The sequence below is a fragment of the Hyaena hyaena genome, unplaced genomic scaffold (genome assembly GCF_003009895.1).
Source record: "Hyaena hyaena isolate Hyena2069 unplaced genomic scaffold, ASM300989v1 scaffold_202, whole genome shotgun sequence".
In the NCBI taxonomy this organism is placed as follows: domain Eukaryota; kingdom Metazoa; phylum Chordata; class Mammalia; order Carnivora; family Hyaenidae; genus Hyaena; species Hyaena hyaena.
Window position 1 is genome coordinate 56,089 of NW_024080832.1, and position 16,604 is coordinate 72,692.

General features: G+C 44.2%; 1 protein-coding gene across 6 annotated transcripts in view; it reads right to left on the minus strand.

The window, feature by feature from the left end:
• ZNF76 (zinc finger protein 76) overlaps positions 1–11,215 on the minus strand; it is a 33,646-nt gene extending 22,431 nt beyond the window's left edge. For 5 of the 6 annotated variants that reach the window (XM_039241791.1, XM_039241790.1, XM_039241789.1 and 2 more), the window contains exon 1: positions 10,364–10,645. The gene's annotated coding sequence lies outside the window, so the exon portion shown is untranslated. Of the gene's footprint in view, positions 1–10,363; positions 10,646–11,061 lie in introns of those variants that run through there. The other variant, XM_039241788.1, reaches the window with a different exon arrangement.
• Between the last annotated feature and the right edge of the window lie 5,389 nt (positions 11,216–16,604).

Genomic DNA, 16,604 nt, shown 5'->3' on the forward strand with positions numbered 1-16,604 from the left:
CCATCAGTTCATCAAAATGGAACAATACCCAAATCTCAACTAGAAAGAGAAGGTACATTTAGCTTCTGAATCAAAAGAAAATCAAGGTAAAAGAAGAGTTAGGTTAAAAAAAATCAACATTAGGAGAAAATATTGAAGAAAGAAAACGTAAGACGTGATATAAAAACACCTGCAACTTAAATACACACTAAACAATGATTAAGATGGTAAATTTTATATTACATGTATTTTACCAAAATACACAAAAATTGGGTGAAAAGAAACACATGCAGACACATACAAACCTCCAAGAATAGTATCAAATTCCCACTGGACAAATTGGACTATAACATGAATTCACACAAGCAAAAACACTAATAGTGAATAAATAATACAAAAAAGGTTCACTGTCATTAGTAATTAAATACAAGAAAGAATAATCATGGTTGTATATATTTACTCCCTTACCATAAAACAAAGTAAAAGTATTAATATCCAACAGACAGTGAGATACCACTACACACCTATCAGAATAGCCCGAATCCAAAACAGTAATAACACTAAATGCTGGCAAGGATGTGGAGGGATGGGAACTTTTATTCATTGCTGGTGGGGATGTAAAATGGTACAGCAAAATGGTACTCTGGAAGACAGTTTCTTATAAAATTAAACAGTCTTCTTACCAAATGATCCAACATTGCTACTCCTAAATGAGTTGAAAACATCCACAGAAACCTAGCACATGGATGTTTACAGCAGCTTTATTCATAATTGCCAAAAGCTGGAAGCAACTAAGATGTCCTTCAATAAACAAACTGTGGTACATCCAGACAATGGAATATCATTCAGCGATAAAAAGAAATGAACAACTGGGGCACTTAGGTAGTTCAATCAGTTAAGCATCCAACTCTTGGTTTTGGCTCGGGTCATGGTCTCACAGTTGTGAGATGGAGACCCATGTCAGGCTCTGTGTTGGGCTTGGAGCCTGCTTAAGATTTCCTCCCTCTTTCTCTGTCCCTCTCCCACTTGTGCTCACTTGCTCTCTCTTAAAAAAAAAAAAAAAAAAAAAAAGAAAAGAAAGAAGCTACTAAGTCATGAAAAGACATGGAGGAAACTTAACTGCATTTTGCTAAGTGAAAGAAGCCAATCTGAAAAGACTACATACAGTATGTTTCCAACTATATAACTTCTGGAAAAGGTAAAACAATAGAGACAATAAAGTATCACTGGTTGTCAGGGATGCAAGGGGAGAGAGGAGGGATGAACAGATGGAGCACAAGGCAGTGAAATGATTCTGTAGGATACTGTAATGGTAGACAAATATCTGACATTGTATATTTGTCAAAACCCATAGAATATACAGCACAAAGAGTGAACCATAATGTAAACCATCAACACTTAGGCCCACCAGGAAAGGTTCAGGATCTGAGATCTAAGAACCTCATCTTCACAATTTATTCCACAAAAAGAATACACAGAAAACAGCATCACTTGCACAAGATGCTTGTTCAAGCCTTTTAGACAAGAACCATGAAGACCATCTGGATTAATGGAGGAAAGTCAACAAACTTACACTAAGTGAAGCAAGACATAGGTTGAACATTCACCCAGTTTCAACCTAAAGAAACCTTAACTCCAAGTGAGAAGAGAGCAAAAGAGGCCAAAAAGAAATGAATGGGGTATAACCTTAAACAAAAAAAAAAGCTGCTGGAATGGAAAGATAGTAGCACGGAGTAGAGAGGTGCTTCTCCGGTGGACACTAAACACCTTTACCTGGTTACCAGCTCCTCCGTCTTGGGGTTTCCTGTTATTCTTCCCACAGCCTGCCCATCATAGCTACAACTCATCCCTCCCAATGTCCTGCAGAAAAAGACATCTATTCCTCCTTTAATTCATGCAGTCTAAGGACTAAGGTAGGGAACTTCTTCCTTCAGGATTTTCCTTCCTTCTAACCACCAGAGGTCTAATAGTTGTTTTTAAATGCAGTATTCCTCACACTGGGCTGTGTTGTGCTTTGCATGTCTTGTGGCAAAGAGGGTCCTGGTGGAGCCTGCATGCAGTACCCTATGGTGATATCTGGGGAATCTGTACATTCTTCAGAGCATGAGGCTGTGGGGAAACAGGCTGGGGGACGGGGGTGGAGTATATATGGGTACGAGCTCTGTGTTGGGCAATGTGGCAGGATCATTCAAAAGTACAAATGGGCCTACCATCTGCCCCAGCAGATGGGTCATGCATGACATGTATGTATATAGACATACCATGTGTGGAAAATGGCACAGGTCTAAGGTTCGTCATGGCATCCCCATATGCAGTAATAACAAAAACATTAAAAGCAGCATGTCTATCCATATGGGACTTCTGTACTATGTAGACACAGAGAAATGAGAAAGGTCCTTACACACGAACCAACAAAGATCCTCAAGACATATTAAATTAAAAAAAAAATGGCAAAGTATAAAACAGTGCCTTCTGTATGCTGCCACTGGCATACAAAAATCTGTGGGAAGACAATCCAGAAATTACTAACTAGGGTTGTCTGCGGAAGGATAACCGAGTGACTAGGGAACAGCAACGGAAGGGTGACTTTTTCCTGGACTTACATATCAAAAAAAAACTAAGCCTCGGGGCGCCTGGGTGGCTTAGTCGGTTAAGCGTCCAACTTTTGCTTAGGTCATGATCTCGCGGTTTGTGGGTTCGAGCCTAGCGTCGGGCTCTGTGCTGACTGCCAGCTCAGAGCCTGGAGCCTGTTTCAGTCTGTGACTCCCTCTCTCTCTGACCCTCCCCTGCTCACGCTGTCTCCTCTCTCTCTCCTAGAAATAAATAAAACATTAAAAAAAAAAAAAAAGTAAGCCTCATGAGTGTTAAATATACAAATGTAAGTATATGTTAAATAAACAAATACAAATAAGTAAACAACAACAAAAACCCCTGGATGTAGGCTTTGCATTCCTTTCGTTGGCTACAGTATTATCTACGATTCTCCATTCACAAGGCATGGCTAGTCCAGAACTGACAGCACAGACTATGTTATATAGCTTTGCAGCAAAACCAAACCTGAAAAACCTGAAAACTTAGCTTCACAGATCATGGATCATATGGAAACGGGAAGCTGAGCATGAGGCAACAGCAAATCTACACAGGATCTGAGAACAGGTTGGCTCTAGCACATTGTATCCCCAGCCTGGTTACAAGGGTCAGTCTAGCTGACATGGTGGCTAGGCAGGGGCTGCCTTTCTCCCTCACTGCTTCTGTGACTTCAGACAGTACTTTCTAGGTTGAGAGGATGATTTTCTCAGAGAGAATTCTGGCCTCCACATCTAAGCCTTAGGTCAGTTCTACAATCTCAAGGAGCCCCCCACCCAGTTTTATCAACTTTATCATGCTTTATCAACTACCGCAAAGCAGCAGGACTCCTGACAAGTGAAGAGCAATACAGTGAGAAGCAGCACCAAGCTAACAAGTTCTATCTGCACTTCTTGGAGATAAGCCATTTACTGAGGGCAAGTTCGGGGCAAATGTTAACCCAGAGGCACTAGAAGAAGTGCTCTGACTTACAGCTGGTGAAAATCCAATGTGCTATGAGGTTCTGAATGTCACGTCCGACATCACAGATATTTTTTGATTCGAAGTTGTGAAGAGCCTAAACAGGCCCTGTACTTCTGCCAGCAGAGCAAAGACAACTGTGAGACCCTCACGTTGATATACATTTCTCTACCTTGACCGGGAGCTGCCAGGGCAAGAGGCATCCAAGGTTTTGTCAGTAGATTTTTGGCCACGGGTTAAAGACAATAGCTTCTGCCGTACTTGGATTTGTATCTCAGTGGGTTTTTTCCACTCACCAGGACAAAATTTCCCCATTCTGTTAAATGAAAGATGATGATTACATATCCACTCTAAACACATTTTGTGGGTGATCTGTCAGTGAAGATGGGCTGTATCTTGTGCTCTTGTTTAGCTGGTCAGAGACTCTCCTTACAATATAAACACTGACATCTAAATGACACATGGATAAACACGGCACAGCAGTGAAGGGATTACTCTGCCACAGTATGTGTTTTCCTTAAACTTGACTCTTCTAGGAGGAAAATAACACACTCCTACTTTCTGTTCTACTGCTTGTAACTTGGTGTAATCAGCACCTAACAAAGAATGTGTCCACAACTGAGCTCTTCACTCAAATCTGAATCCTAAATCAGCTCCACTTACTGGGAATTCATTCTAATTGAAACTCCCGAGGCCAGATTTGAAACCCTCTCCTCCAGAACTATGAGCTCCTTAAGACAAGATCCCCGCAGAGGAGTAAACATTGAGTGAAAGAATGAAGGAGGGAAGGAAGGAAGTCCCACTGCCCCAGCTCTGCCCCAGCCCTGCCCTAGCCCCAGCTCTGATGACCACTTTGCCTCACTTGGAAAATCATCTTGCTTCATCTCTGACATCCATGTTCACTGTTCTCCCAGACCCAGGTCGGGAACAGGCTTTCCCTGGCTCATGTCACACCAGACCACCGGTGTCTGGCCTGTTTGCTCTGCACTAAGCAGCGAAGCTGCACCAGGAAGCTGGTCTTTACCATTTCACGAGGGCATAGCTGCATCTTCTCTGTCACTGTATCCTCTGTGCCCAGCACATGCCAGGCACTCACTGGGCCTTTAGTGAGTGCCTGGCATGTGCACTTCCTTTAATGGAAGGAAGGAAGGTTGGAATCTCACCACCAACACTGCTAGCTGGCATAGGGCTCAGCAGTTTTCAAAATGCTCCTTAGAGCATGTACAGATATGTTATCTCGTTGACTCTACCAAATTCGTGGACTCTCACAATGGGTGTGGGCTGAGAAGATGGCTTGTTTCTTGTCTAATGCAGGCATTCTGCAGATGAAGATACGGAGGCCAGAGCTGCTGGAGAAGTTCCAAAGGATCACGCAGCTAGCAGGTGGCAGAGCCAGGCCTCGCTCCTGAACTGCCAATGTTCTTCCACTGCACTGACCTCTCTCTTGCTCAGGAACAGTGTTCTTTTAGTTCTCAGGAGAGCAGAAATTTACTCACGTCTAACAACATGTATCCAGCAGCTTATGCAACATCTCCATGCCCAAAAAGCACCTGAAACTTGACACACTCAAAAGTGAATTCCTTATCTATCCCTTCTCACAACCTGCCCCTCCTCCTACTCTCCCACTTCCGTAAATGGTAACTCCATCCTTCAGTTGCTCAGGCCAAAAAAGAGAGAGCCATCCTCAACTTCCATTTCTTTTACATGCCATATCTAATTCATCAACAAATCCTGTTGGCTTCTCCACCCCCTCCCCCAGTGAGAATCCAACCACTTCTCACTTTTCCACTGCTTTACTTTGGGTCCAAGTCACCAACTACTCTTGCCTGGACTCTTGCAGTAGCCTCCTAACCGGTTTCCCTACTTCCACTCTTGCCTTCTACAGGTCATTCTTAACAAAGCAGCTGGAATGATCCTGGATGTCAGATCATATCACTATCTGTTTAGAACCCTCCAATGGCTCCTCTCTCACAATGCACAATCTTAATGTGACCTGCTACCAATCCACTCCCACCCCCACATCTCTCCTGCTGTTTCCCCTCTCTTACACTATTGCAGCCATGGTGGCTGGTGTCTTCATGTTCCTTGAATTTACAATATTCAAGGCATACTCCCGCTCTGGGGCCTTTGCTCTTGCTGTTCCCTCTGACTGGAACACGTTTCCCCCAGATATATGCTTGACTCATCCTCTTAACTTCCTATAGATTTTTGCTCAAATGTTACCTTTTCAGTGAGAACTTCCTTAACTACTCTATTTAAAATTTCACACACTGACTCCAGGAACTCTCTCCCTTCTCTGCTTAATTATCTCAACATAAATTTTACTTGCAATTTGTTTATTGTATGTCTGTTTTATTCACTGCACTATCTCCAGGTACTAGAAAAGTACCTGGCCTCAGGCAGCTAGGCACCAAACATTTGTGGAATAATGAATGAGTGAGTGAATGAATGAACATCCATTATCTTTAAGATCACCCAGTAATCTGAAGGCCTTAGTCCAAAAAAGGAAGACCCTAGTTGAGCTCTGGTCTCTCCTTCATCTCCCCTCACTCCCTTTACCTTCTCAGGTCCGGGGCAATAGGTGCCATTTGCCAGGTTACAATTCCTGGACCACCAGGTACAAAATTCTGCAGCGTGCTAATTTTTGTTTTTTTTAATGCCCTGCTATCTTACAAACAGAAGAGGTCAGGGATAGGTTAGACTAAATATACTACTTAACCTAGATAATAGTACTGACTCAGTAACATTTGCGTTGAGGAGTTTTCCAAGGAACAGTGCTAAATTTGCACTTGTCCATCTGGCTTTTTTTTTTTTAACTTTTATCATGGATTTCAAATACATAAAAAACTAGAAAGAATAGTGTAATGTATCCCATGAGCCCAAGTCCACAACTTCAGCAATTACCATCATTTTGCCAATCTGGTTTCCCCTATGCCCCGACTGTCTTTGTAACCCCCAGTAAATATTTCACCTAGCTGTTTTCTTGAAAACTGGGCTGTATATAACAGACCTTGGCCTTGTAACCATTGCATTCTATCAACAGTGGCAACCAATCTCTCTAGTCTTACCAAACATACGGTGAAACAAGTATTTACACCCATTCCCTTTCTCAACCAATGACTGAAAAAAGAAGTGTCTAAATTCCAAACTGTTTAAATCAAGGGACTTGCCCAATATTCATCTGGAGGGATTTGGGGTGGGGGATTGTTGTGGCTACAAAATGTACATAGATGCAAACTGTTTTTACTTGTTTGTACCTGATGCAGAATTTCTAGTTCATTCAATCCCGTCAGTATTACTGACTACCTCATAATACAGGCACTAGATTAAGATGATATTAGATAAAGAAAACTCAGCCTCCGTTCTCAAGGAAATCAGTGGGGCTAGGGAGTAGGTTGAGAAGTACACAAATAACTATGATCCATGGCAGAAGAATACGTCCTGTGCCCTAAGAAACATTAAATAAGCCTAAGGCAAAAGCTTCTTTTTAAAAATCAATTTGGGAGCACCTGGGTGGCTCAGACTTTGGCTTAGGGCATGATCTTACGGGTCCTGAGTTAGAGCTCTGCACTGAGGTCTCTGTTGTCAGTGCAGAGCCTGCTTTGGATCTTCTCCCTCTTTTTCTGCCCCTCCCCCACTTGCATTCTCTCTCCTTCTCTCTCCCAAAAATAAATAAGTCTTAAAAAAAATCCATTTGTAGACCCCAGGGTTTACCCTTTCCTTAACTCTAGTTTTGCCCTCTGCTGTTATTTATTGTTATATAGCCAACAAGAATATTGTAGGAGACCTGGGAATTTGGTGACCCACAGAACAGACTTTGGGATGTGATCTTTAATGTCACATTTTGCTATTCACCATCCAGTCTTCCGGTGGGAGGGCACTGAAAAGTCCTCCGGGAGCTTGGGAAACAATAGGACTAATTCAATGCAGGCTGAAGCTAACACCCAAAGCATTCTACCCTGAGGGCATATGCACCCAGCAGCTTCAGAAACCAAATAGGATAGTGGGAGTGTGTACAGACAAAGCTAGATCAATTCAGAAGGATTTCCAAGTTCACGCTCTCTCCTTGCTACCTAAAGGGCTGTGATCTTGGTGATCTATGATCAGTAGTTCCCAAAGAAGGTAGTTCTTTGGACAAACCAAAGGGACCAGAGAGGTTTGGCTGCACAGTGCTGTGTGTGAAGGAAGGAAAGCTGAGAGTGGCAGGGTCGTTTATGTGGCCTTGGAATTAGATGCACAGAAGAGTGTAAAAGGAGGAGTTGGGATGAGAGGGACGTTTGCTTTATAATGAATGTTATCAAAACGGGTGAGGGGAGGTGAGGATGGCTGGGAGAAAAAGAAGAGGAAGGATGGAAAAAGGCACTGTGAGAAGGGGCAGGGGCGCAGGGAGAGGAAAACGGGGAAGATTCTGGTTTGAAAAGATCACTGACAACAATAAGGAGGATGCCGTGGGATGTGGGAATATGGGAGGCAGGATCTCAGGGGGATACTGGACAGAACGTGAAGAGGGGGGACCTTAGAATGGGAGGATGTATAGGTTAAAGAAGATAGGTTCATGCTGGGATGGAAGGGTCTCATTTCACTGAAACTGGGTACAGGAACTCACTAGATAAAGGGCTAGTTAGATGAAGCCTTTGAGTCACAGGACGTGGCTGAGGATGGCAGAAGGGAGGCAGTTAGAACACTGAGAAGAGACTGAAAATAGAAAATTATAGGACTACCGGGCCAGCGGGTTTTAGAGTATATGAATTCCCGGAGGGAAGGGACCTAACAGGATGAGAGGGTTTGGGGGAGAGAGCAGGTGAGGTGGCAGACCCCTTAGGGTGAGTGAGCTCATGCAGTAAGGGCTGTGAGAGGATATCTGGACAAAAGATGAAAAGAGGTATTAAGATGTAGGGGACTCCAGGCACATGGGATGAAAAGTCATGAACAGTGGGTTGAGGAAGTCATTAAGCCACGAGCAAAGGATAATAGAAACCTTGGGGTGGGGGGAGGTCATGGAATGAGCTGATGTTGGGCTTAGGAATCATTAGAAAATAAGGAACAACAGGCTCAGGGTGACCTGGAAAACTGTGGAGGTTTGGGGGTAAGAAAGGCAATGAAGCTAGTGGATTTTGAAGGCTGTGGGCTCAAATACTGGCTCTGCTACTTATCTGATTCTTTATTTACAACCAAACCAAACCAAGAGAAATGGGAAATGGTGGTGGATATAGTAATAACTTCTTGGGGTTGTTGAAAGGTAAATTTAATTTATACAAAGCTTGACACCCAGTAGGTGCTTGGCCAATCATAATTAAAGAGACATAAAGTAAAGAACCAGAGAAGAAGGGGGTCACAGCAGAGAGAAGAGAATGGGGATTCCAAGAGCTTGGTGGCAGAAAAGTAATGTGAGGTATAGGCCCCATCTTCGTTGTCTGTTGAATCCCTATCACCCAGGACAGAGTAAGACCCATAGGAGCTTCTCCACTTAGATTTAAGGGCTCCCATGGGCTAGGCCTGGTGCCAAGTGCTTTGCATGCATCATCTCAGGCAAGACTATTATCCTCCCTTAGCAGAGGTTGAGGCTGAGGGTTCTGAGAGGCTAAATAAATGATATGCCTGAGGTGCTACAGCTGAAGAACCAGGTCAGACTAGAGTCAGGCCTCTTACCACATCAATGACCTTGGCTTCACAAACATGTTAACTGATGGGGCCTGAGCAAGGGAAATGGGTATGGACTATTAGGAGTGTAGGGGGTCAAGGGAGTGAGGGAATAAGGCTCATGAAGCAAAAAGAACCTGAGGTGAGGTTCCAAGAGTAAACTTCTAGGGTACCCTCTAGGGAGGGTACAAAAATGATTGCAAACAAATATTATCTTGACTGAGAACTGTAGAATTTCACAGTTGAAGGAAACTCTGAGATCGCTTAACCCAACCTTATCACAATACAGATGAGAAGCTGAGGCCGAGTGAGGAAGGGACCTCTCCCAGGTTTCCAGAACACAAAGGTGACAGATTTGGGACTTGAGTCTGGGACACACACTCAGTCCAGAATTCTTTGATGCCTCCAACTATTATTAGTACTTCATATTCATGCCTACATCTTCCTGGGCACTGGCATGGTGCTCGGGCACTTTTAAGTCATGTGCTGATTGACACTGAGGGGCTGAGGGTGCAGAGAGAGATGTCGGTGGGGGTGATCTTAAGATGAAGGGGGAGTATGGAATGAGGACCATGAGGTTACAGGGCAAAGATGGGATTATTAGATATCAAAGGTTATGTAGAAGATGACTGGGTGGGAAACTATTGGAGTAGGGCTCAAGAGTTACAAGGAAAGGTTTGAGGAGAGTCACCAAATTTGTGGGCGAACACATGGTAGAACCGTGGGAGTTACCGGACCAATGGGGTCACTGAGAAGGATGGGGGGTCACCAAAGGAGAGGTCTGGGGGTCTTGGGTCTTGAGTCACTAGATGAGAACTGAGGGAGTCACTCGGTTGGTGGGTCCCCGGGCAGTGCTGGGGAAATTCCTGGGTTGGCAGAGTCAATGAGTAAGAACGGAGGTAAGGTTTTAGAGTCAGTGGGTGGGGTGTAGGGTCACAGAGGTGGAAGCGGGCGTGGGGTTGGGAGACGGGGTGGGGTTTAGAAGTCTTGGGGGAGGAGTCGCAGGGCGAAAAGAAGGGGCAGGGATGGGGGCCGGGACCCGGGGTGGGGGAGGGGTCAGGTCGCCGTCCTGCCGCCCGGACGCTAGGCTAGGGCCGGAGGAAGGTGGGCACGCCGGGCTCGGGACCTTCCCGGGGCCCTGTGCCCGCCCGGCCTCCCACCTGGGCACGGTGGACCCACTCTTCCCGCAGCCACCAACCTGACAGCCCCCGAGGGCGACTCCGCCGACAGACCGCCATGCACCGGGCCCTGCCACCAGCGCCGGCCCCGCAACCCGCCTGCGCCATAGCCCGCCCGCCCGCGCGCAGCTTGCCTCGCGCGATATCCAGGTTCCAGGGCCGCCGCACTTTCCTCTCCTTTCGGCGCGCCTCTACCGGGCCCCGGAACCCGTATAAAAAATACAGGGCACGCTCCACCCCGCACCCCCTGTCGCCGCGGCTGCGGTCCTACTTAGCCAGGTTCCCGGGCCCTGGAGCCCAGGCGGTCGGGCTCGGAACCGTGCCCCTCAACCCCCCGCCCCGCCCCCCGGCCGGGTGACGCACGGCCCGCGAGGCCGAGCGCCCGGGGAGGGCGTGATGACGTCACGACGCCCCGGTCAGGGCCTGGGCGCGGCTGGGGAGCCGGGTCGTCGCTATAGCAATGGGGAGCCGCCACCTGTCCCGCGGAGGGACTCGTGCACCTGAGGCGGGAGCCGGGAGGCGCCCGCGACCCCGAAGGCTCCGCGCCGGCTTGTCGGCTGCCTGCGGGCCATAATATGGGCGCTTCAGGAGCCGGGGAGGACGGGAGGGTCGACTTCTGAGGGGCGCAGTTCCCGAGGGTCCCACTGCCCGCACTGAAGCTGCGGCCCTTCTCCTCGGGGCTCGCCCCCCTCCCCCCGGGCTTCCTCCTGCGCCTTACCGCCCCGAAGCGCTTTAGGGTGCGCAGTCCGCAGGCACTGCCTAGGATCTTCGAGCCAGCTCCCTGAAGGAAGCGATTGCAGGTATTACTAGCTCCTTCTGGAAACGGATGGCACCGAGGAGCCGTGAGGTACGCGCCTCTCCAGGGAGGGCGCCCCGACGGCCCTCGTGGGTTCTCTCACTCTCATTCCCCCGTCAGCCCCACCCTCGGGCTTAAAACCGGCCAGTCCCCCTTGGAGGCTTGCCTCGGGGTGAACTAAGCCAAGCCCTTTTTGCCATATCCCCCCTCCCACGAGGGAGGGGCTACGATCCGGGACCTTGCGGAAACCCTAGGGAAGATTCAAAGGGAGCGAGCTTTTGCTAAAACATTACAAGAAATTGAGAGGAGTTATATTAGGAACCGGCAAAGGTTGCTTCTTAGGAGAGGAATTGGGTGCCTGGAGGAATGAAGTGAGAAACTTTTCCCTTTCTGTGCTTTTAGACTTTAACTTGTGTGGCTTTTTTTTTTTTGGTATCCTTCCTCCGCTCACCCCAAAAAAGTTTAACTTAAGAAAAATGTTTTTTGAAAGGAAGCATTCCGATAAACTAGAAACATTTACAAAGTACTGGATTGGGGGGGGTCTCTGGTCGTTAAAGATGCCTTTGGGGGCACTCACCGTTTCTTTCTTACCCTGGGGCACTTAACCAAGAAAGCAGGCTTTTGAGTTTTAGGCATCTCCTCTTCCCTATCTTACTTGCTTTGACACAACCTCTTCCGGGGTGGGACTGGGGCCAGAGTTCTCTACAGGTTGTCGGTTTCTGTGGGCAGTGAGTGACAATTGATGGACCATGCTTATAGTTAGTAATTTGGCCTTTCTATGCCTCCTGGCATAGAAACAAACAGCCTGACCACTGTGGTACCCTTTCTGTTCCTTGCTGGTGGAGGTTTTTACATACCTACAGAGAGATTAAAGAGCGTTGTCCTGTAGGATAAATTCCTGGTTAGAAATTGAGTAGGGAATAGAACTCAGGGTGTCCTAGTTTGTCCCCCGCAACCACCTTTTTCAGTAAGAAAAAATACGTTTGTCCTTTCTCACACTCCATGCAGATCCTGATTTGATTGGCTACGCACCTCTCCTATTACACGATGAACAAAAAACTGGGAAATTGGTGTGTGACTTTGAAGGAATCAGATTCTGATGGTGGGTAATTTCAGATACTTGGAGAACTGGCGAGGAATATATTTTGGAGTGGACCTTGACAGTCATTTCTAGCGGCTTGTTTTCTGCCTTTGAGTCCCACCCTTGCAAGGTGGGAGCTGTGCATTGGGCTCTTTGCTGTCAGCAGGAAGCCCACTTTGGATCCTCTGTCCCCCCCAACTCTGCAGCCCCACTGCTCATGCACTGTCTCTCAAAAATAAATGCAAAACATTAAAAAAAGTTGATATCTAAATTTTCGATCACAAATATAAGTACCTATAGAGGATATAGTTTCTGACTTATTATAAATTTTGATATTTTAAACTAAAACCATTATGCAATTCTTAATTGTATCCAGCAACTCCAAATACCCTAGATGTTTGGGTATTTGCCTGCCATCATCTATTTAAAAATATATGAACCAAGCTCTTTAGCAGAAAATTTTTTATGGTTCCCTTTCTTCTTGAACTCCTAATTCCATTCACTTCCCATTACAGAACTGTATCCTAATTATATTTGTATGTTTTTTTTAAAGTTTGTTTATTTTGAGAGAGAGAGAACAAGCATGGGGGAGGAGCAGAGAGAGAGAGAGAGGGAGAGAACCCCCGGTAAGCTCTTGCTGTCAGCACAGATGCAGAGAGCCCGATGCAGGGTTTGATCTCACAAACCATGAGATCATGACCTGAGCCAAAATTAAGAGTCAGAAGTTTAACTGACTGATCCACCCAGGTGCCCCAGTATATTTATTTTTTTTATTTTTTACTTAAAAAAATTTTTTTAATGTCTTATTTATTTCTGAGAGAGAGACAGAGACAGCATGAGCAGGGGAGGGTCAGAGAGAGACGGAGACACAGATTCTGAAACAGGCTCCAGGCTCTGAGCTGGCTGTCAGCACAGAGCCCGACGCGGGGCTCAAACCCACGAACCGTAAGATCATGACCTGAGCCGAAGTCGGATGCTCAACTGACTGAGCCACCCAGGCGCCCCAATTTGTGTTTTAAAGAATTATTGATCACTATCACACTTCTTTGCAACAAGAATGAGTATAAATTTAAGTATATTGCCTGTGACCATAGGCTTTAATTGTTAAAAAAAAGTTTCTTTTGAATTGAATTGTCATTACAGTTATTACTGGTACACAATTTATTAAGCAACATGAATATATTACATAAATTTATAGCTTATAAAACCTGAAAAGTACGATTTTTATTGAAAATGCATTCCTTGGGGTTCCTGGCTGGCTCAGTCGGAAGAGCATGAGACTCTTGATCTCAGGGTCATGAGTTCAAGCCCTGGGTGTAGAGATAAGTTAAATGAATAAATAAAAACTTAAAAAAAAGAAAAAGAGAATGCATCCCTTAATGAAAAATATGGTGTTTCTCAATTAGTTCAGGTATTCATGGATGAGTATTATCTAATGGTAGAAGGAGATAAGGTGCAATATCAATTCTCTGCCTTTTTTTTAGACTTAAGCATTGAGGAACCTTGTGCATGTAGTAATTGTGAAAGGAAGAGATTTTTTTATAGTAATATTCATTGAGCCTTTGAACTACTTCTAAATTATATGCCAATAATCACAAAGTGTCCTATTACCAAATACTGTTCTCAAGTACTATCAAAAAAAGTTCTTTAATTTTAGTAAAAGCAAAGAATTGGAAACCACTGAACTTGCAAAATTAATTGTTTTCTAGTCATTAGTCTCAGCTTCAGTCTTAAAAAATTACTATTAGCTGTCTGTTACTTCTTCACTCAGAGGTACCTTGTTAATCAGAGACTGATTTTCAGACTCTTTTATTTACTGACAGAATTTGGATAAAATTCTTTTATCATCAACATGTTTTCAGGATCTTTTTGTTAAAATATTGAAGTGTAGATTCACTTCGGTATGGAAAACACCTGCCATTTGTGGAATTAGCAAAGCCAGTCTTTCAAACCAATCAGGCAAATCAGACTGACTTTCTGTTTGGAAAAAAATCTGACTATTCTTCAGTTCAAATAAATATGTTAATATTCACTTTAAAGAATATTATAAAAATCACTGGGAAATAAATTAATGGTAGCTTATAAAATAGATTACTAAAAACCATTTATGATTAAAATTATATAGGGCTAATGCTAACATTACAAAAACTGTAAAAACAGGATAGTACTGTTTCTCATTATATCATTTGGAATAATGCCATATAATATGTAGCTAAATCCACTAGTTAATAAGTGAGAAGTAGGATAGAAGGCATGTTATCCCTGTGGCAAATGTGGGTGAGTGCTTGTGTTGAATTCTGATGTTTGGCTTTGGAGAACAATTAAATAAGAATCATGTTTAAAAATCATAAATAACTCCAAATAAGTTTTTTAAACGTCATGATAAACTTTTTATTACATATTTAATAAGAAAGAAAAGTATATTTGCTAGGAAATAATGGGTGGAACAGCTGACAAACAATTTGGTTTTGCTAGTAGGAGGTAGAAAGTAGTAAACATTTTATAAGATGAAATAAGAGGACTGGTTATAATAGAAATATTTTTATATGATTAAAAAAAAGAAGCCCTCCCTCCTGTTGCCCAGGGCCATGCATGGAGATTCTGTGTAGGTGAGGGATATGCCTTTCTTTTGTAAAGTAGGACAAGGACTGTGCTGAAAGAGGAGGTGGAATGTAGAGTGTACATTAAGTATGCTGGGCTGGCTCTCAAACAGATTCATTTTGGGGGGAAGGAGGAGAGATTTCTAATACAAGTTGGGGATCTGGAAACTTATTTCCTTAAAATGCTCCTCAGATTGATTTTCTTGCCCAGTACCTCTTGGAAGGTCTTCACATACCCTTGGAAAGCATTCCTTGGAAAATGTTCATGTGCCCATTTTAAAGACCGCTTGATATATGTACCGGCCCTGATTATACATTAATCTGGGACATCATCATAAATGTCCTGGGAAGAAGGTGGAAGACTTGGTGTTTTTGGAATAACAGAGGGTTAAGAGATAAGTCAGAGAGGATGGCCCCAAGTTGATATCGTCATAATGGCCCAGTATTGGTCCTTGGCTTTGCAGTTCTAGAAACATGATTTTATCAGCCCACAAAAGTGCTCATGTTTTATCACACTAAATCAAACTTACAGGAAGCTAATGTATAAAATAGAATGCCAGTGAATTAATTTACACTCCTAGCCACCAGGTAGACTGGATTCTCTCTACTGTTGGGAAATATATGTGGAAAGATCAGTTGTAATCAGAATCTTACCTGAGGAGTACAGATTTTTTTTTTTTAAAGAGAGCAAAGCAGGTAAAAGGGGCAGAGAGAGAGAGAAGCAGAGAGAATTCCAGGCAGGCTCCACGCTGTTGGCATGGAGCCCATCACGAGGCTCAAACCCATAAACCAGGAGATCATGACCTGAGCCAAAATCAAGTCAGAGACTTAACCCACTGAGCCACCCAGGTGCCCTGAGGAGTAGAGATTTTGAGCATGGCAATTGTTATCAAGCTATGATAAACTGATGCATGGCACATAATAGGAGCTCAATAATTGTGAAGTGAATGCATCTATCCTTTACAGGTGCTCATGGGGAAGTTTAGGATTCTAGTAGTCCAACCCAACATTTGATTAGGTGGATTTTTCCTTGTTTCTCTTAAATTGCTATATCATCCAGTAAAATTTCATGTCAGGGGATTAATTGTAACAATCAAGTTTTATTGATCATCTCTGAGCCTATTAATTGGTACTGTTTGTAAGAAATTGGGCATTCCTGTGGTCTGTAGTGGTAATGGTGATACGGCTAAATGATATTTCAAAATTCTCTCTGGTGGCCAAGAGTGTATTGCATAAAAAGAACAACCTTGGGTGACTCAGTGACGGCATTTTGCTGCAGGTGGGACATCTTAATTAGGGAGCCTGTGGCCTGACTAGATTTGGAGAAGTGTACTATAGTGAGAAGAAACAATACCCTAAATATCTCCTACTGCCTTTAAAAAATATAGAGATAAGCCTTTTCAAATTCCAAAATCATTAGGAATAAGATGGATAAATGAAAAAACATTTTTTTAAGTTTATTTTTTTATTTTGAGAGGAAGAGTGTGTGTACATGCAAGATGGGAAGGAGCAGAGAGAAAGGGAGAGAGAGGATACCAAGCAGGCTCCACACTCAGCGCAGAGTCTGACTCGGGGCTTGATCTCACGACCAGGAGATCATGACCTGAGTTAAAATCAAGAGACAGGAGCTCAACGGACTGAGCCACCCAGGTGCCCCATGAAAAATTTTTAAAAAGTCTTATCTGGAAGCCAGAAGTCACTTTGTTTCCTCAAACTTTTTCCAGCTCTAGGATAAACTACGGAGACAGAGGAAAAGATGTCAGGCCGAGGAGTTTCATTTAGTA